General features: G+C 36.4%; 1 long non-coding RNA gene across 1 annotated transcript in view; it reads right to left on the bottom strand.

The window, feature by feature from the left end:
• Window positions 1-22,335, bottom strand: part of LOC131737551 (uncharacterized) — a 129,420-nt gene that overhangs the window by 95,997 nt on the left and 11,088 nt on the right. The window contains exon 2 of the long non-coding RNA XR_009329199.1: window positions 7,593-7,668. This is a non-coding gene — a long non-coding RNA (uncharacterized LOC131737551). The remainder of the gene's footprint in view (window positions 1-7,592; window positions 7,669-22,335) is intronic.

The following is a 22,335-nucleotide window of genomic DNA, read 5'->3' as shown; positions in this document are numbered from 1 at the left end:
AAAGTCTGTTTTAATGGATAAAATCCCACTGGATATTAATGAAACCGTCTGAGGCTGTTTCACTAACTGTCAGCCTCTATTTAAATAATCAAACAGGAGCAGAACTATATGCCAATGATATACCATTGTATTACCATTACTTCATATAATAAAACTTTTTTTTTTTTGCAAAACATCAGGTTTTGTGGGTGGTGGTGGGATTAACATCTGTCACTGTTTAAATAATTTAAATAAACCTCAACAATCACAAAATCTTCTATTTGTATAAGAATACAAGACCAATGTTGGAGATTCTGCTTTGATGTAGATGGTGCAATAAAACTGTCTGCATTTAATGTTTTGTACCTTTACAATTTGGCCTGTTATTTTTTGGCCTGCCTGTCTGATATAAAGAACCTGGGTGTCTGGGTTTTTTTTACATTTCATCCAATTTAATTGGAAACAGGTCTGAGCAGTGTTACAGTGACACCTACAGTGCACCAAAACAGCCATATGCAAAACACTACCCGATCCTGCTGACAACTCCATTGGCAGAAGCCACTGGCTAACAAAATAATACAGCAGCAGATTTTTAATAGCTCTAAAATGTACATTTAAGAAGATTTTGCCAACACTAATCTTAAAGATTAACATCTGTATATCCTGGGATTTCTTATTCAAGTCCTTGCTGTGATATGTTTTCTTTCACTAGCAGTGGAACAAATACACGTTTCACACTAGGCACATTTGTAATTGATTTTAGCCTGTATCACATACCAATTGTTAGAAGTCTCTGGAACATTTTTGACATTTGACTGCTTTGCTTGAATGTTACTCACCTTTTCTGTACCAAACAAGGCTGTTTTTTGTTTATATTTTACAACTGTTCATGGTCTTACATTATAGTGATTGGATAAATTACACTGTGTACTTTATCTGCACATTTTAAAAATAAAAACTAGTCTTGGCTGCTATGTTACATATGTATTCCAGAATGATTAGGTTTATAAATATAGCTCACTACTGTATATTAATCCAGCAATATTATAGTATACTCAATTATCTTTTTATATTCAATTCAAAGCCATTTAAAAGCTACAAATGTGGCTTAAATGCATCTTTTATCAATAGCTGAAAATGTACATTTTCTTATTTTTTAATGATTTAAATGAAAAGGACATTTAATTAAAAAGACATCATATTCACATTAATGAATCCAAAAACCTTCAAGTCAGTGTTTTTTTATTTAGATCAGACATGATCCCAATGGAATCACAGAGCGTATAGTGTTAATGAACAGACTGTTCTTTAATTGAGATCCCAGATGATTTCAATCTAAAAGATGTGTGGTTTGCAGACACTTCAATGGCTACAACCCAGGGTTTCTACCCTCCTCCAGTGAAAAACAATGCATTAATAAAGCAAAGTCACTTTCTCCAAGTCATTTGTACACATTTGCATTTGCATACTTAATGAATGCAAAACCGTGTTTAAAAAAACTGGCCATAAAAAAACATTAAACATTAAACAGGCATTCAATTATGCATGAGCTATGTGTACAGGGCCCAATGTAATGTCACAATAATACCGTATCACTAAATTCTATGGTGAACCTTTCCTGTTCTAGAGTTAACAGAAAGGGCTGTGAATCTAGAACAGAATTTTACAGATACTTCTATGTTGATTCCTTTCCATTGATACTGCATCTTTTCAATAGGAATTGCTTGGCGAGTTGTTAAAAGCACTGTAATACAGTATAATACCCAGAGATTCTTAACGGTGAATCTTCAAAGTAGTAAATAATACAATCAAAAATGTATTTAGGCAGGACAAATACCTTCTGATTGTGACAGGACAATTTAAGAAATGAATGTGTTCCATATGGATCTCTCCAGTATACATTCTCTATCTTCAGATACATAAAATGAAATGAGAATTTATTGATCAATATCCAAATAGCTTGGGTATAACAATGTGTTAAAAGCACACATGTTCAAAGATCCCTTCAGTCAGACTGCTTTTGATCAGTTGTTATCCAGCCCCAGCAAGGTTCATGATCATATCACCCAAACAGCCCAGAACAGCTTTGTCAAAGGCCCAGGACCACCTATACTGTAGGTCTCTGGGCATATTAAGTTAATTGCTCCCATAAGAAAATTCAGATGATCTTCATGCTCACACATGTTCTCGAAGCGATCCAGTACACCCTGGAAGTGGATTATTAGCTCAAAGAAAATAGTGTTGATGGAGGGAGGTCACGTTTCTCCTGAAGAACAATTAACCCCCTCCTAGTTTAAGCTGTCTACAGCCAGGTCTGTGCTAAAATATAGATTTTTTCATTTTAATAAGAAACTTTTTTGTGTGTCTATCCCTTCTACTGAGCTTTGTTTTCTGGTAACTACTATTATTCATATTTTACAATGTTATTATTGTATATATTGAAGTAAACACTCTATCTATCTATCTATCTATCTATCTATCTATCTATCTATCTATCTATCTATATATACTTTGCTTTACTTGACTTTTACTTAGAAGATGTAATTTTATATATATATATATATATAGATATATATATATATATATATATATATATATATATATATATATATATATATATATATATATATATCTCTATGTCTTTTTAATCTATTAAGGGGAAAGATTTGCCATTGCAGCTACATTACCATTGCAATGTACCATTTGTACATTGCATTGCCATGTTTAAGATCACCTTACAAAATCATATATACATATATATATATATATATATATATATATATATATATCTATATATATATATATATATATATATATATATATATATATATCAAATTACATCTTCTAAGTAAAAGTCAAGTAAAGCAAAGTGGTTTACTTTCATATAAAATCATATATTAAATAGTATATATATATATATATATATATATATATATATATATATATATATATATATATATATATATATATTCATAGGATTTATTGCTGGTTGATGCTCCCCATCATGGACTAATTTACACTGATTTGCTTAACTTTCAAGGTCAATTTTGATTATTTGTAAACAATTGATTTATTTTATCAAAGTTCCACTGTCAATTGTGAAGATCACTGAGAAAAAGTAATAAGTAATTAAATAATTTCAAATGTGTGCTCTCTGGGGTCTGTATATACATATATACAGTAAAGGGATCATTTTGAGAAAATAATAAAATAATTGTAATCGTATAAAACTAAAAGGAAACTGCTAAATGATTGACATGATTCTTCCTGTATCTGAGTTGCTCCTGTATTATTTATATTATAACAATACAAATGCTTATATGAATTTTGTGCCTTTACAACCCTGACCTTCACTTTGGCTACGACAGACAAAATGGGTAGCTGGCCAGAGCTCTACCCAATCCCAAAACAGCATACATGTCTTGCAACTTGTTAATTATTGTTATTGTCTATTTCATAGACAAGAAGGTGCAGAATACTGTGTCCTTGTTGACAGGGCAGACCTACCTATATCATTTACCATAAAGAAAATTATTTCTCAAAAGGACCAAGTCAAAAAGCTGACTGCACAAAGTCTTTATGATGAACAACCTGTAAAACAATATCCAGCAGGGCACTGATCAGCATATTATCTTTTGCACTGGCAAAGCAATAACAGCTGTTTTCTAAAGCAACTGCAGTTCCTGCTGTGTTGAACTGGCCCTGAATCATATAGTTATTAAGAGAAACACACACTGGGGCACAGATGAGAGGACCTGACCTGACCTCATTTACTAGGATATCTGCAACAAACAGAATACAATAGCTTTTTGTGTCAATATGCTAACTTACTGTGCCAGCTTTCCTGTTACAGGATTTCAGTTAAAACCTCTTTTTTTAAAAAAAAAAAATTAAATACACTGTAGGTGTCCACTCTATCAGTTTGAAATTGTCGCAAATAATGTTTAGCAAAGGAAAGTGTTGCTTTAGACAAGCAACTCCCATGAAATCAGTGAATAAATCATGAATCAGCAAGCAGTACCATCAGTCATAATTAAAAGTCATCAGCCGTGTAGCCTTTCTGAGTTTCTTGTTAGTACTTCTATATAACCTTTGAAAGTTATGGGTAAATGTCCAAGGGTATCACAAGATCCTCTTGATACAAGGCGAAACAGATGCTTGCAATATCTTACACTTTAATACATTGATAAAGACTTTGTGTTGACCTTATCTATCACATATATGAAAGCGTTAGGTGTGCTGTAAGCTCAGTCATACACATAGCAGGACAGGTTCACATTTGAGATAGTATAGATTGCGTAAGCCATTAACCTGGTTCTTATGTTTTAAGTTCAGTTGTTCCAATATTGAGGTGTGTTCATTTCCCAACTAAACTGACTGCTGCTTTAGAAATACTAGCTGACTTTTGATCTCCTCATTCCACTATGTGTTCATTCATTTTTTTTGTTATACAGTCAGAACTCACATATCCGACCCTATAAAATGTTGACCTCATTGACGGTTAAAAGAGTGTGACACATATCTGATTATTTCATTTTGGCCCGTTCCAACCCTTGTCCGTTTTTCAGGGAACACAAAAAAGATACGGGGGATGTGATGGATAATCAAATAAATTGTAACATTGAAGAGATGGGCTTTGTATCACAAAACTGGTGAGGGAGTCGGAAATCGGATGTCACAGGTACATGCATTCATTTATTACATATACTGTATATATATAATGGGGATTGATTTTATTCTTAATACAAGAACGGTAAATATCCGAGTGCTGACTGCTTATATATTTTTTTGCTGCTGTAATCCTTTAAACATCAAGCTCTATAATGTATATGTATTACCATGTATCTGCAAAAATGTTCTGGCAAATGTCTTGCTACAGTTTGGATCCTAAGTTCTTGAACTGTACTATGTTGGCTGAAATGAACTCGTCTTTCTCAGACACTGTTTGTGTTCCATTTGGATGCAGAAATCGTACTACTACACCTCAATACTGTACTGCACAAGGGTTAACTGAAATGCATTTGTTCCTGGAACCTTACATTTCCTGTGTTTTTAGAGCTTGAATACAACCCCTGGTGACACGCTCTACAAGCTTGCTTCCTGTGGCTATTTTTGTTGGGTGTAATTCCGATGTTATTACAGTGTAATTAGAACACCCATAATGTAATGCTTTAAATGTGGCTATTAAAAAATCCCAATTAAATGATTCTACTGATATATTTAAGGGATGAAACACTAGAAGGTTTTGCTTTTCATAAGCACTCATTTGTCATCAGGTGATGGCATTGCTATATACAAGCTAATTGGCTTATGAACTTTATACGGTATATAATATATATATATATATATATATATATATATATATATATATATATAATATAACATAACTTACCATTATCCTATTATTTTGAAACAACTTTACCTATAAAGAAGCAAATGAGGCTGGGAGCTCGTTTATGTTCCCTCGGTAATCAGATACCTGTGATAACTATGGTCTTGTCAAACATACCTTTTTTTGTATCACATATCTTTTCACAGTTGAGGCTCTGTGCATCTTTGCCAGAGCGTAAATCCATTATCCTCAGCACTGAGATCCTGCATACAAATCAACAAATCCCTCACTCTGCTTCCAGTACATACAGTAGCAAAGGAAAGGCAACAGCAGCAGCAGCAGCTTACACACCACTGCTTCAGCAGAGATTATTTCACCTTGAAATCCAAGAGTCATTAAAGTATCATGCTGGAAAGAGCTAGTCAACTGGAAATGTATAAAAGGAATCTTTTTCAGAGCATGGGACCTACATCTCAGTTTGATACATTGCATTACACATTCATCTGTCATTCAGCTCTTTTTGCTCTCATTGTTTAGGTCCATGTAACCCCACTGCATAAGCCAGACGGTCAAGAGATATTATTGGAAAGCAAGGAAGAGACTCCTGAGTGTTTGCTATTCTGCACTTTCCCCATGTTGGTATCTGATGTAGTGCCTGCATAGTAGATTTGTAATTTATGAAGACTGCAACCCGTGCAGACATGTCTTGCAATTTAAACACTAGCAATGGGATGGAGAGCTTTTGAGAGTACATTTGTCCACTAATTTGTTGATCAGGATACATTTCCCACTGCTTCTTTGAAATGCCTGTTTAATGTCTAGCAAGACTGGAGAGATGGAGTGCTTTCTCTAAAACCAAAAGGTCTGTTTAGCACACAGCTTCTCATTCAATAATAATTTGAAGCGTTTGTTGCTACATGTATTTAAAGTTCTCTGAAAATAAAACTAGTACCTAGCTGAGAAACACTGTAATTGCTTCTAATTTGTATTTCCAGGGGAGAGCGAGAGCCAAGTAATGCATGCTAAAAGAGAACAAAGGTTTTATGGAAATGAATGCAGTATCCCCTTCAACCAAGAAAAATGAAATTATTATGACAAGGTCGGTCCCTTTTGCACAGCAAACCATCTTAATTTAATTACCCCTTGACATTCGAAAGGAAAAATTCAGATTGTAAATTTAACCCAGACAAAACATTCTTTTTAATCTTGTCAGTATGCAAAGTACTTTGCACTGCAGTCTGTGAATTATTCATCAGAGGAAAGGCCCCAAAGGGTGAGGGGGAATGCAGGAATATTTGATCTGAGATTGTGGAGGCTGATGTAGTTCTCTGCCTTAGATCTGTGCAGTGGTGCATTGGCTAAAAGTTTCTGTTTGATGTTTCTGCTATTAGCCTGTGTATTTTCTACAATACTTGATGTTTGTAAGTGCATTTGATGTTCTGTTGAACTGGGAGCTGCGAAACCTCAGAATGTATGATAGGGACTAGTTCTTACCAATTAAAGTTTGCTTACAGCACACGGTTAAAAATAGAAAATGGCTGCCTTTCAGGGTAAGTCAGATGAGTTCTGTAATAATTCATCCATCTTACACAAGTTTAGATAAATCATGTCTCTAATGATTTTTGTACTGGCTTGCACATTTAATTTTGCATTTGTCCTCTTTGTTTTGTGTAATATAAGAGCAGACAAATTACATTGTGATGATGGCAACTTGCAAATTCTATCATTATAACCATTTTTTTACGGTTCAGCAAAGCAGTTCACACAAATGGCTTTATTTATAATCAACAGTAAACTGCTGTTTTGTTTTTTTTTTGGCTGTTTCATATTAGGGGAAACTTGTTCAGCTGTGTTCAATCTTAAAAATTGGAGTATTACTCTGGGGTTCTATATTGTCACACTTGATATCAATCATATTGACTGTAATACAACTGATTTATACCCACTTTGGGTAATAAAAGCATTACGACTGGATTGCTTACATGCCAGTAAGTTGCTGTCGAAGGCTATTGTTCAGTAAAAACATTTTGTGACATACTTCATACGGTATTAAGTCACTTCCCCACTGGAACTTATTGGTAGCAGTACGCTTCTAATTTCCCAAAGAGTCGTGTCTCAGAATGTAATTAACAACTTTTTTAAAAGTATATGCTAGTCGCTATTATTTTTTCTTTGAAACATCAAAACAAAATTAGTTTCACGGACATAAAGAATAACCTTGAAAAAAGCTAAAATCCCAAAATAAAACTACTATAAACTAGAGGATCCTCGAGTGGCTCACCTGGTAAAAGCACAGCCACATGATTTACAGGGTCGGTCGTGGGATCGGATGACGACTGAACCTTCGTTCTCCTGTGCTGTGTGGGGAAAAGAAAATTGGGGGTAAAATAATGTATAAATTAAGGCTGGGGCGATGACTAATTTTTCACTATCGATATCATTCTCCAAAAATGATGATGCATCGATTCATCGACTTTATGAAAGTGTAAAAAAAAACCTGCAGTAATACATGAGCTGTGGATTACTGTGTAACAAACATTGCCAGTAACGCTTTAAAAACTATTATGCATATTACATTGATTACATCAGTTTATGCATATAGCAATTACAAAATTATAAAATATTAAATATATATATATATATATATATATATATATATATATATATATATATATATTAGCTTATTCGTGTTGATTTGTACCAGTTGGGGGTCAAAACAAAATAAAAAAATAAATAACATGTTGTTTAAATTCATTACCAGTCAAATTAACAACCAATCAAGAGAGAGAAAAAAAAACAAATTTAAAAAAAGTTATCACTGTCCACAGCAGTTTAGTAACAAGAGTGTTGTCCATTGCTTATATTTTAATTGTGTTAAAAACATGATAGTGTCCACATTTTGTTTTAATTTAAGGGATGACTAGCACTTGCTTACAATCTGCCCAGCATTACTGAATACCTGCTCACTAGGGACTGAAGTTGCCAGCATGCTTAATACTCCTAACCAAAGATGCAACTTTTGAAATGATCTTGGTTGTTTTTCTTAATTTTTAATCAGAGGTAGTTCAAATGAATAAATGCAGATTTTGTTTGAAGTTTTATAGGGTGCCATCTCCAGAGGTCACGTTTACGCAGAATTGTACGTCATATACGCAGGACATTTTAATAAAATGCAAAAAAATAACAGCAGTGCGTTTCTAAAATACAGATCTAAAAAACCACATGTCCCCTTTTCATCCCTATCCAATCATTTTGTTTATATTACGAAGTAGTTTTATGCAATGCAACGTGTAAAAATGGTTCCACTGCTCCCTGCATCCTCTTTAAAAATAAAAAAGCAATAGAGGTCTCAGTATCCCATATAGCACTGCATACGTCCCTGGTATTAGAGCGGCTCAATAATCTGTATCAGAGCATCTTACCTGTTGACTCTCAGCCAAGAATTTGGACAAGTAAAACACATGATCCGAAATAATGGTTTTAAGACCACGGATTAGGCCTGCAGGGTTTTGATTGAGAACTATTCTGACATCTTTCCTGCTTTCACAAAACTTGCAGCAATTGCAATTAGGATACCTATATCTTGTGTACCAGCAGAAAAGGGTTCTAGCTGTCAGAACAGAGTGCAGAGCAGCAAACACTCTCGTTTACGTGAGGATCATCTGAAACTTATGACAATTTTTATTGGAAGCTCCAGAGAATTATTAAGACTTTGATTTGGAAAGAGCACGAGACATTTTTGACTTGGGTGCTAAAAGGAAAATGTAAAGAACTTTTAAACAGCAAAACTGTAAATAGTTGTGATGTTGACAGCTACCCGCAGAGACACTGGTACACGTTTGGGGGATTTACAAAAGAAAACATTTCATGGTAAGCTTGTCTTTATGTCAGTTTCTACTAGCATTAGTTATATTGTGTACTGCTTTGAACGTTAACTTTGTTAATCTGAAATAGTTACAGTGGAAAATAATATAACTATGTTGATGCAATATGTAAAAATGCAGATGTTAAGGTTGAAAACGCAGATTTTGGGATAGTATGCTTTTTGCAAGTGCACATTTTTAAAGGCTAGCGCGACCTCTGCATCTCATTAAATGGTCACACAAATTAGTTGTGTTACCGGAGTATCCCAAACATTACTTTCTGTACTTTTCTTTCTTGCCATCTTACTTTAGAAAATAATTGCCAAACATCGGAAGGCTGGTGGATACAGTATTTGTAATTCTAGCACAACACTCTTAACTTGCTTTGTTACTTTGAAGACTCCTGCACAGATCCAATATCATCAGTAAACACTCACAGAAGGTAGGGATGGGGGGAGAAGGTGAGCTCAATCACATGCAGATTCAGTGAGTCAGACCTGAGAGGAGCAGAGAAGCTCTGCGTTTAATTCAAAAAATAATTGCGAGTCCAAATTTAATAAAAAACAAAAGCTTTCCTTTGCTTAAACCCTTAACACAAAAACGATGCACAGGCTTGACTATCGAAATCGATGCATTGCCTCAGCCATAGTATAATGTGTGTTTTTATAAAGTATATCCTTGAGAAATCCCTTTTTCAAAGTGGAGTACCTAAGAATTTGATGACTGCAGCTCTGCTCTCTCTGGTCTGAAACAATAATGGAGGACTGTTGTTTTGTTTAGGGGGTATTCACATGGGCGCGATTGGAGCAAACAGTCTGCTCCCGGGAGCGATTCGGATTAATTAAATAACCATTAGACTTCCAATGTGAACAGCCCCTTGACTGCTGTGCTGATGGTCCCTCCTTCTTCCCTCTAAATTGACTCTAGACTTGATTTGACAGTCGCCACTGCCCTACTGGAATTGAATCAATGTATTTGTTAACATATACAGTATATATATTCGGAATGCAATTTATAACAACATTACTTGTGTATTTCTCATGCTAGCACAAAATGCCATACTTGCTACGAATTGACCTGTAGGGACTTGCTTACATGTCATGATGTCAAAGCAGGCGTTTGCAAAGGTTATGAAGGTCGAAGGAGTCAGTTATTTTCCTAGCAGGGTTATAGTTGTGAATCAATTTTTTACACTAGTGCAGGGCAGGTAGTACAGCTTTACTAGCATAGGGATCCTGGATCAAATGCTGAATACAGGATTTTGTCTCAGCAAACAAGTGCACAATTAGAAGAAGTCTTTGTTTCTCTCCTGTGTCAAGGCCACTGGGAAAACCGTAAGCAAACCCAGCACTTCTCATGGGTACACAAAGGGATTGGTGGAGTGGATTTGGGAGTGTAGGGTTTCAGTGCATTGAACATCATTATTGATTTAAGGTCTAGTGGGACCTCAAAGATAACATTGCTCACAGTTTGAAAATATCATTGGGAGACCTTTATTATAACAGGGTGAACAAGCCCTAGCAGGACCATTAGTAGACCACTGCATTACCAAAAATAGCAATGCAATTGTGCAGTGGTCCTCGTTATCAAGTTCCTTGTGTGAATAAGGTACTAAATCAACAACCAAAACAAGGATAATGTTGGTTGTTATCTCTGCACATTGTGAATTGAAATCAATTACATGTCTGTGTTATAATATTGCATATGATATTCCCATATTTTAAACCATTTTCAGCTGCTGAATACTACAAAGGGTGTATTAACATAAAGTATGCCAATACAATGTTATAGATTACAAAGGCTTAAGGTATGTTTTATAATGTTACCCAGGACATGCCCCATAGTTTAAAACCATTTACTAGTGCTGAATTCTACAAGATACTTATTGGGACACTGTGCCAATAAGCAAAATAGTCCTCTATACAGAAGTCTTAAAGATATGCTGCAAACTTTGCACTGGAGTAAATGCGTGTTCATTCTGGTGCTTTTGTTAGCAATGTTTAATATTTTAATATTGGTACCCTATAATGGTTCTAGTGATGATGCCCAGTATTTTTGGTTAATGTAAAGATATTTCCTAAAACATACTTAGATTGGGAGTAGTACTGTACAAGATTCATGCTCCAGCTAGATACACTGAATATTAAATGCAACACTTCAGGTTATAATGTATTAAAATAGGTTTTTGCTTTGTAATTTCTTATTCGCTCACTTTTCCTATGGGGGTATTTTCCAGAGGATTTGTTAATATATTTTATGGAGCACATAAGCCAACTGCAACTGTGTTTATTAATAAGAATTAACATGAATGCACCTTCTAAATAATATATATTTTTATAATAGTCCACATAATGATGCATACTTAAAAAAAAAAGTCCAGGTCAGCCTCACTGCCAAACCCTCAGATATAACTATCCACTTTGCTCAAAGCTTTGTTAAGACCTATTCAAATCCCATACATTATATTATGAGCCTAATTATTTTCCTGTTTATCCCCCAGTGTTGTGTTAATGTATGTGGACAACATTGGTTGCATGTATCCCCTTCAGTGCATAGATCCACTAATGCAAATGTGGTCATGTCACTTTGTGTTACATACATAACATGCCACATGTATTTAATATAGGAGTTGAGTCTGCTATTTTAGAATAAGGACCAGCGTTCCCTCGAAGCTTTTTATATAGAGAAAATTATCAGTGAGAAGCCTTCGGCCATGCATTAACCCTTTTAATATATTCTTTTTGTTGCATTATACAATTTTGAAACAATATTCCAACTCAAGTACCTCAACAATTTGACAATTTGCTTTAAAATGTAAACAAGACATTTATTGTGGCTCTGCCTCTGATTCTGAATCATCCTCTGATCATATATATATATATATATATATATATATATATATATATATATATATATATATATATATATATAATTTATGAAGCCTGTCTGAGATCCTATGATAAATGCAGCCCTGTCATTTGTTATCATAGATATAGATTGCATGCTTAACTGGTCGCCTGCATATAATTGCTTTATATTACTGTATAAAACACTGGCGTCTGCACTGCCTTCAATTGTAACCATCTTTAAGGCTATTGATTTTCCATTTTTGTGAACAGAAAATTCTGTTTTTCCCCCCATTTTTTATCAACGTATTAATTATTGAACATGGCATATGGACATATATATAATGTTGATAGTTAATATAAGTAAATTAATAAATATTACCACAAAGCTTTATTTTTTATTTGTATTAAAGCCAATTTATTTATTTATTTATTTATTTATTTATATTTAGTAATCACCAATTATTTTATTATTTTCTCCCAATTTGGCATATCCAAATGCCATTTTTTTCACACTGCAGACTCACCATGCAGCCACCTCAGAGCTACAGCGTCGCGGGACAGCGCAGCTCTGGGCAGCTTACAGGCAAGCCCGCAGGTGGGGCCATGGACACCCTGGCCAACCTAAGCTTCCCCCCCCACCCCACACCCCCACACCCACACCCACACCCCCCCCACACCTGACTAGTAGTAGATTCACTGGTGTCTGAGCTACCTCTGAACGAATGTGACGTGCGTTTTAGAGGGAAATCAGAGAATCAGCTGCAAGACAGACGCAAATATGCTTATGGTAATGCTTTGCAAGAATGCTCTCTAAATGATAGGTTAACTCGAGATGTTGTCTCAATTAAGGTTGATATGTATGATAATAACTTGCAAAAGTTAGTAAACCGAGTGCGAAGATTGTTGCCAGTTATTGCGAAAAATTGTATAGGGGTGACTACCTAATTTGGCAAAGAATAATCAGTTTACTAGATTAACAGATAATGTAAGTATGCCTGTCTCCTTATGTAACTAGAATTGCTCATCATTTAAAATTGATTACCAATGTCCCAGATTTGATTACTACTGTAATGTTCACATTAGAAAAAACAACAAAGAAAAGGATAACAGTTGTGTCTGACAGCACAAGCCAGTTAACCTGTTCATGTCTGAATTTCATATACGCAATCCATAATGGATTCAAATAATCATTAATTTGACACAAAACTGACTGCCATTAGTTTCATTGGGTCTTAATATTCTGATGAATTGTGTACAATAATCAATAAACACAAAGAACAAACATGACTCTGAATAATAAATGAATGAACGTTTGAGTTCTCAAAAAGCAAATAATCTCAGAAGAGGAAATAAAGTACTTTCTGAATGCACTGATGACTCGGGGGGGGGGGGGGGGGGGGGCTATGGGGTTCCATAGAGATCTATAAAGCCAGCTCTTGACACTATAGAATGTGCTTTAAATTCTCTGCAGGGTATATCTTCTTTACAACATGAAGACATTGATCTGGATGAAAATGTGAATACATTGACATAGCTACAAGGGATGGTACGTTTTCTTAGTTTATTAATGTCAATTAATCATGTGGGGCCTTGACCACTTTACAATGAGTTTTGATGTATCAGAATCTGTAGACGTGAAACCGTGAAAGCAATGTCAATAGAAATGTTATGAGCTATTCAACATTCCTTTATTTTATTTACTTAAAAAAAGTGGGATTGATGGAACAAGGATGGTACTACCAGCTTTGGAGGAAACAATTTTAGTTCAAGGGTACATTAACATCCAATAACATGTTAAAATATTTACTAGCACTTGGTATCCAGTGTTAACTGCCTATAATTCACCTGGCATCACCCTGCAGTGCGGCATGTTCTCCTGGTACTTTGTTTGCTCTGCAAGACCAAACAAATGCCTCTGTTTACATAAGCATTGTTGCACATCAATTCCACCCAACAGTGATGCACTTGTACCCTGATTGGGATGGCTACCTTCGACACAATAATACACACATCCACCATGTCAGAATTGTGCATGGATGGTTTGATGACCCCACAATCCCCAGGGATGAACTTGTATGATGTTTTAGTAATCACAATCCTCTGCATTCCTCACCAATTGCATTAATGACCACTTCCAGCATCTTGTGGAGTCTATGACATGTGACAAGGTTGTGATCAGGTGGTCCAAGCCAGTATTAATTACAGGTCCTAATAAAGTGGCCAGGAATGTTTTAGTAAGCAAAGGATCAGAATGGGGTAAAACAGGCAAATGTTCCACTTCCTGTCATTCTTAATGTATATGTCCCAATACTTATTGGAGGAAAAGCTGTTGAAAAGGTAGTCAGCAGCTAGTTCTGAACAGACAGATTTGCAGGCGATCAATGCTTTATTTCATGGGTTTTGATCACTGCATGTTTTCTTGATTGAGCTAATTAAATAACGAACTAAATAAATAAACAGGTAAACACATATTTAATTCTACTTCTGGTTGTCTTGCCAAAAGCCTATCATAATCATAAGGTTGTTCCAACAGGAATTTTCTGTGCTTTTAATAACTCTTTTACATATCCTGTTGCATACTAGTATAATAAAATAGCATTCATTCCATTTATACCTGACAGGTAGATACTGCATTAATAAATACAATTCGTGAGGGATTCGTTTTTTGTTTGTTTTTTTGTCCTACCTAACAAGTCACAGTATGAGGTGATTCTGTGTTTAATGGCATGGCTGTTGATTCTTTACCCAGTGTCTGCACAAGTTTGGTTCATAGCAACTGCAGGAACGGAATGAAGTCAAATACTGCCCCCTAGTGGGGAAAAAAATATTTAAAAAGTAAGAAGACTTGAGGGGAGTCATTATAAATTAAAACCTGTCACTGCTTGTTTTTTCTAAAAACATTTGAATGGTGGATAGGTTTTTTAAAACGTTTTCCCCAAATACCGAAATATTTCACCATATTACTGAAACTTATAATGGGCCCTTTTCAAAAAGCTTTTTCCTAAGTTTTTAGATATAAAATAATTTGATATTCATGAAACTGCTTTAAAGCAGCCAACACAAAGAGAGCTGTGATTAGGGTCCAGTATTACAAAAACAGTACCAAACAAACAGCACACAGTGCCCTATTCACAAAAGAATGTTATAAGGAATATATTTTAAAGACCATTATAATCATTCTGTTAAGTTTAACGGTTCTTTGAAAGCTGAGAATAAACTTCTAACCACCGTTAAAACAGTTGAAAAGTAAACAGTCCTTAACAAAAAATGTCTTTATAAGAGTCCCAAAAGGCTTGTGAATATGGCCCACAATCCTGAGCTTACCTTCAGAGTTTTGTAACAATAGGCCTTTAAGGAACATTTTGGGACAAACGTTTGTCTGCTTGACTTAGTTTCTTTAACCTTAGAATTTTAATTGAGAGTTTTTGGGATGATATAAATAAATACAGTGCAATGTTTGACATGCAGACCATCTCACGTCAGGACCTACACACACATATATATGGCATATATATGGCAGCCAAAAGACACTGGATATTGAAAAGAAGATATCCAGTATCAATGTTGTATTAATTATTAAAAAGGATCCCAACTCCTTGAGAAAACTATTATGGAGACAGAACATAACTTAGACACCAATCAACTGTTTCATTATGCTGGTGTAGTTTACATTATTTGTTTATTTAACAGACATCTTCATCCAAGACAACTTAGAGACTAGGGTGTGTGAACTATGCATCAGCTACAGAGTCACTTACAACAACATCTCACCTGAACGGCAGAGCACAAGGAGGTTAAGTGACTTGCTCAGGGTCACACAATAAGTCAGTGAGTGAGCCGGGGACCTCCTGGTTACGCCCTTTTCTTTACCACTGGACCACACAGCCTCCTATAGCCGCAATAGTCCATATAATAGGACTTTGCACAAAGCACACTTCTTTGCTACTACATATTCCAATGTGAACTAGGATAGGGATTTTCACTATATGCAGTTGCTGTAAAATGTACCATTACAATGCTATTTCAATTAATATTTAATAATTACTTTCCCAAGGGAGCGTGCCCTGATCATTCTACTTACATTTCTCTTCTAATTGCATACCATAAATTTAAGAGCTATAGGTGCCTCATTGTGTTTTATTAACCCTTTAAATCCCATCCCAGAGCATGGCAAATATCTATTAAACTGATTGTATTTTATACATTAATTTAACATTTTATTTAGCCTATATTTTGTTTAATTTTAAAAACAAAATTCCTGTCCACTTTTTCAAGAATGTTTTGTGCCTTCCTTGCACTTCAGTCTTGCCTAAAATAATGAGCTTTTAACAATTAACTAGCTCAAAAATGTACTTCTATCAAGTACACTGCTAAAGATGTCCCTTAACCTTTTCCGTGCCATGATAAATTGATCACTGCTCCCCTGGTGTGCCATTAAATTAAATTGTTCTTTTAAAACCTTTAAGTATTTAAAGACCACCAATATAATCTAAAACAAAACACTTTACAATAGTATAAATAAGGATCTCAGAAACCGTAGCTACAGGAATATTCCAGAATCCTAAAGAAAGAAAAAAAAATCTGCCTCACCAAGATTATAAGGCTACACTGTGATTCCTAACTTATTTAAACCTCAAAGAATCTCACCTATCTGTTACTGACTTAATCCCATTTGCAACTTCAATCGCCACCTCCCCAACCTCAATTTTATTAGCTGGCAGTCCCCTTGAGATGCAGGACCAGCGGCCAAATCTATTATCACAAAACTCATGCGTGTCCCAAAGATGTAACCATGAGCCAGACATTTAATTTTAAACCTGTCATTAGTTACATGGGAAATCTAATTTCAGGGACCAGTGAGAAAACAGGAGCTTTACCTTTTTTTGTGTACTCTCTGCCTCCCTCCCACTACCTACACCTCTGACTCTTGCCACCCTGGCTTAAAGGCTTAGATGCTGTTGGGCAACTTTGAGAGACTGCTCCCTGTTAGGACAGAGAGTGACTAGATCTCTTGTCATGAACACTGAAAAGACTCACAAGACAAAAGATTAGGATCTAAAAAAGTACACATTACATTGCAGCAATATTAACTTGCGCTCACAGCTCAGAGTGGCTCTGTGGGTAATTATTATTATTATTATTATTTATTTCTTAGCAGACGCCCTTATCCAGGGCGGCTTACAAGATATCACATTATTTTTACATACAATTACCCATTTATACAGTTGGGTTTTAACTGGAGCAATCTAGGTAAAGTACCTTGCTCAAGGGTACAACAGCAGTGTCCACACCGGGGATTGAACCCACAACCCTCCGGGCAAGAGTCCAAAGCCCTAACCACTACTCCACACTGCTGCCTGTAATAAACACAAGAAATATTTTGAATGCCCAAATCTCATCTGAATAGGTTGAGTAAGCTGTGCTGTGTTGTAGACAGGCACCACATCGCTTGTGAACTTGGAAAACCCAGCCTGATTTGTGGTGTGTGATTTTTAATTATGCAAAGTTCGATTTTCTGACAGCCAACGCTTTCTCATTTGCTAATAATATGTATTAGTAAACAGCCATCCTTCTTGGAAAACCTATATTTCAAACAAAGCTTGTACCCCAGTTCATTCAACACTAAATAGTGTTTAGTGATTCCAACTGATTTATTATGCACAACAAGAAATCTCCATCTTGTACTCATTAGGTGATTTAATTCAATATTACTCAATAATAAATATTGAATTAAGGAGGTGTGGCTCTACAAGGGAAGTAATATACTACTTTTACAAGGGTCATTTAAGTGCACATTTTGTACAACTACTCAGAAGACTGCTTTGTACATTTGGAAATATAGCATTTACATAATTATACAATGTGTGTGAGTGTAAAAATTTCTTTTGAATTATTATTATTGTGAGGTCTGAAATATATATATATATATATATATATATATATATATATATATATATATATATATATATATATATATAGTAGCAACTTCGTAGGCTGTGTAGAATATGCATACAGTAGTGGGACAGTATTTAAACAGAGACTAAATACTGTGAAGTTAATTCACATGTCCATCCAGCATAGAATAGTCGGTGAAACAGGCAACGGTTCATACACAATCCCGGGTTTTCAAAACAGTCCAGGTATACAGCACAAAGAAGGCAGTCAAACAACCCACGGTCAATAGCAAGTAATCCAACAATCCCAGTACTCAATTTCTGTAGCATAACACTCTCCCAACTCCTACCACTGGTACTTGCCTGGACCTGCCCTTTTAACCCCCTGGGAACGTCCTTTTTGATGATGTGGCATTAAAACCAGTCACTTCCGGTTTGGTGGCCATCTTGTTTCCGGTATAACCGAAGCCAATCGTCACTTCCTGTTTGGCGGCCATCTTGCTTCCGGTATGACTGAAGCAAGAATTTGCCAGGCTTTAGGACCCAGGGGGTTTAGGGAATAGCTACTCCATCTTGGTGAGGGTATCTGCAAAAGGCAGCCATGTTAATGAAAATGGTGTAATTGGTTAATTTAATTGTATGATTTGTTAATTGTTTTGGCAGTTGGCATGATAATCGTAAATTAGAGCCACCTGCCCAGGCTTGTTACTGTGGGGCATATAAGCCTCACAGTTTGTTAATTCAGAGCTGCTGAGTCGGAGGAAGGAGAAAGCTGTGTGCTCTGCTGCCAAACAGTCATGTAAAGTAAGTACTGTGTGTTGTAGTTTTGAATCAGTAAGCAGCTTAGCTGCCCGATGGTCAGTCAGGGATGGTACTCTGTTTAGTTAGTACTCCTTTGAGGAGTTAGCCTTTTGGTTGGTTTTTATGAATAAATATACAGGCCCTGTCCTGTTTATATTACATCTGTGGTCCAGTAAATGTTTCTTTTACACACTTAAATCTCAGTTGATCTTTAGTTCTAATTTTTCTTTAATGTAACCGGCAGTGCAACCCGTCCCCTGGCAAGTAGTAAAATCTCTTAGGAAGTAATGGACGTAGACAATGAACACCTTGACAAACTGCAACCCAGTTCATGAAGAGCCCATGGAATAAAGCGCAATCATTTTTTACAGTTAAACAACTTAGGAGTACATCTTCTATTTGCAAATTGTTAACTTCCTAACATGTTGTCAGCCCCGTTAAATGAATGTCAAAAGTTGTTGAAATATAAGAACTGTTGAGATGGTCTTATGTGCTTTCACTTTGCAACCTTTTTACAGAAAATGTACATTAAAAATAAGTTGTAGAATCTCTATAAACCTACAGCATTACTGTGACAGAGATCGAATGAGTCTTAGTGTTAGATCTCCCTCTCGACCTGTGAGAGCACGGTATACGAGGAACAGAGTACCCTTAATGAAATGGCACGACAATTTATTCCGTAGGGTAGATGGAAGTCGGTCAGTTCGGAAGGGGGCGGAGCCATGGCACCCGAGCTCAGTGACCCAGACGGTAAGCGGCGTGGCATCCGAGGACTGGAGGAGCGGATGCGCTCGTTAACCTCGGGGTCATGGGCGAGGGTATAAATAGGGGGCATGGCTTGAGTGATCTGTTCCTTTGCATATGGTTAAAACATATAACCGAGAAGGAGCCCGAAACGTGAACGCGACCGTGAGTGTTTTGTGTCTGTGTCCTAACACTGTGTGTCTTGTGTGTTATTGTCTCACTAAGATCACTGACCACGCCCCACTCAAGTGGTTAAGCACAATGAAGGACAGCAATGCCCGGATAACTCGGTGGTATCTGGCATTGCAGCCCTTCATGTACCATATGGTACACCGTGCAGGGAAAGACCACCAAAATGCGGATTATTTTTCCCGGGAGGGGGGAGTAATGGGAAAGGTAGGGTTAGCCGAGTGTTCCTTCGGCTCCACTCTGAGCGGTGGGATATGTGACAGAGATCGAATGAGTCTTAGTGTTAGATCTCCCTCTCGACCTGTGACAGCACGGTATACGAGGAACAGAGTACCCTTAATGAAATGGCACGACAATTTATTCCGTAGGGTAGATGGAAGTCGGTCAGTTCGGAAGGGGGCGGAGCCATGGCACCCGAGCTCAGTGACCCAGACGGTAAGCGGCGTGGCATCCGAGGACTGGAGGAGCGGATGCGCTCGTTAACCTCGGGGTCATGGGCGAGGGTATAAATAGGGGGCATGGCTTGAGTGATCTGTTCCTTTGCATATGGTTAAAACATATAACCGAGAAGGAGCCCGAAACGTGAACGCGACCGTGAGTGTTTTGTGTCTGTGTCCTAACACTGTGTGTCTTGTGTGTTATTGTCTCACTAAGATTACTGAGCACGATCCGGAGCTGCAGCCGCAGGCCAGCGAAAACCCGGACTTCACCACTCACCTGTCTCACTTTCGGAACTGTCTCTGTGTTTGCACCTTTTAACACTTGTATCACGCACTGTCTTTGTGTACGTGTTTAGTGTGGGTGTCGGAACGGGACTTTGGGGTTGCGGGTCAAACCCGTAGGATTATAATTAGAAGTGATACACGCCGCTGTATCACTTCCAGCACCATTATTATTTACAGGTTTTGCCTTGAGGCTCTGGACATTTATTGAATTAAATAAACACCCTTGCACCTGTACCAACGTCTGTCCGTGTGATTATTCTACACTGCACTCACCTGCACGTCATTACCACTTTGCCACAATTACATTGTATACAATAGTACTGCAGCATGCCAATTTTAATGTACATCATAACTACTGTTTTTCCCCATTTTTGAACAATACTTTTAACAATCGTGTAATTTCAAGACTTGCAACATAGTGAACTGGTTCAGGTAAAAGCCCACTTTCTTCTCACTTGAATATTTACTGCGTACACCAAACTAAATCTGTTTGGGTGGATGCAAATAAATAATCATCTGAGGGTGGACTGCACCAAAGCCTCCCAAAATTCTTCATTAAATTCAGTTGGAGGATATCATTTGAATCGTCACTGGACTATACAGAGTATATGACTGTGGTGATGCGTGGTTTGTTGTCTTTACTGATAATTAGTGCATCCTACACAATGTGAGAATAGAGCACTGTATTGGATTTAAAAAAACCTGAAGCTTCATTTTATATTAGTCACTGGTAATGTTTTGTTGGCTTGTAATAAATGACAGTCCTCCAGGCAGTAGAAAATGCAATTGTAAATGTTAGGTCTTCCAATAAAAAAAACGAAATCTAGGATTAACAACAATGGGTGCAATTTCCCTCTTTATTAACGCAAGTTTTGTGCAGTAAAGGTTCGCAATTGAGTTTCTTTCTTTTGTAGGTTACTACTCTTTATGGGGTACCATAAATGGGTTACTCTTGCTTCTTTTTGGACTGAAAATTGGACCACAGCAACAGGTGTAAAACAATTGAAAACCCCCTATAATTCATTCAAAAGTGCAAAACACTTTTTCATTAGTATGCTCTTGCATCATGTATAAAACACGGGGTCCATGCTGCTTGATATCTGGAATTTATGTGCAAATAAAATGAATGGAATGCACTGTGAAATATAGCAGTATTTTACTGCTCTGCTAGTTTTAGACTTGATTAGAAGTGAATTCCGAATTACCTTCAGGAATAAAAGGTATATAACACAGGTCCAGCCATTATACATTCCCTATTACAATTTCATATTGCATATATTTCTGCATAAAAGTGCAGCAACAAAGATAGCTCTTTTAGAGGCAAAATCGCCTCAAACAACCTGACAGGTGAAAATGTAATAGTGAGAATAGGCAAATTCAGGAAAAGCAAACAATTACGTTTCGGCCACGAAAAAAAAATAGAAATAGTTAAAATGATTTTCTGCATAAGAGTCTGAGGTACTAGTTCCTCAATTATGTAACATTAATATTTCATACAAGCAGTGCAGATGATAAACGCCATTATCTCAAATTAGAAGCTAAACTATCTGTGCAATCCTATCTCTTATAAAAGAAAGGATTCCTGACATAATAACCTGTTCGGCTGAGATAAATGAACACATTAATGCTCTTGACTGCTTCTTGATGGACTACAAATGGACACAGTATAGGACAATATTTGAACAGTAATGATGTGTGCTTTCTTTTCAAGTGTAAGCTGATTGCATGTGCCCCAAAACACCACAGAATAAATGGCTAAGAGGGTCATGCATCTTAATGGCTTCTAAATCAGAGAAAAAAACTGAAACGTGTAGGCTCTGACTGGTATGTGAATGGAAGGTATAAATATTAATAGGCTTGGCTAGGGCACAGCAGACAAGCTGTCTCAAACATCACAGTAGGAAGACTGAAGCTGCAATCTATACAGAAGACAGGAGACTCCCACCTGGAAATGAACTG

This window comes from Acipenser ruthenus, chromosome 7 (assembly GCF_902713425.1).
Source record: "Acipenser ruthenus chromosome 7, fAciRut3.2 maternal haplotype, whole genome shotgun sequence".
In the NCBI taxonomy this organism is placed as follows: Eukaryota; Metazoa; Chordata; class Actinopteri; order Acipenseriformes; family Acipenseridae; genus Acipenser; species Acipenser ruthenus.
Note: the sequence above shows the minus strand (reverse complement) of the source record. Positions and strands in the feature narration are given on the sequence as shown.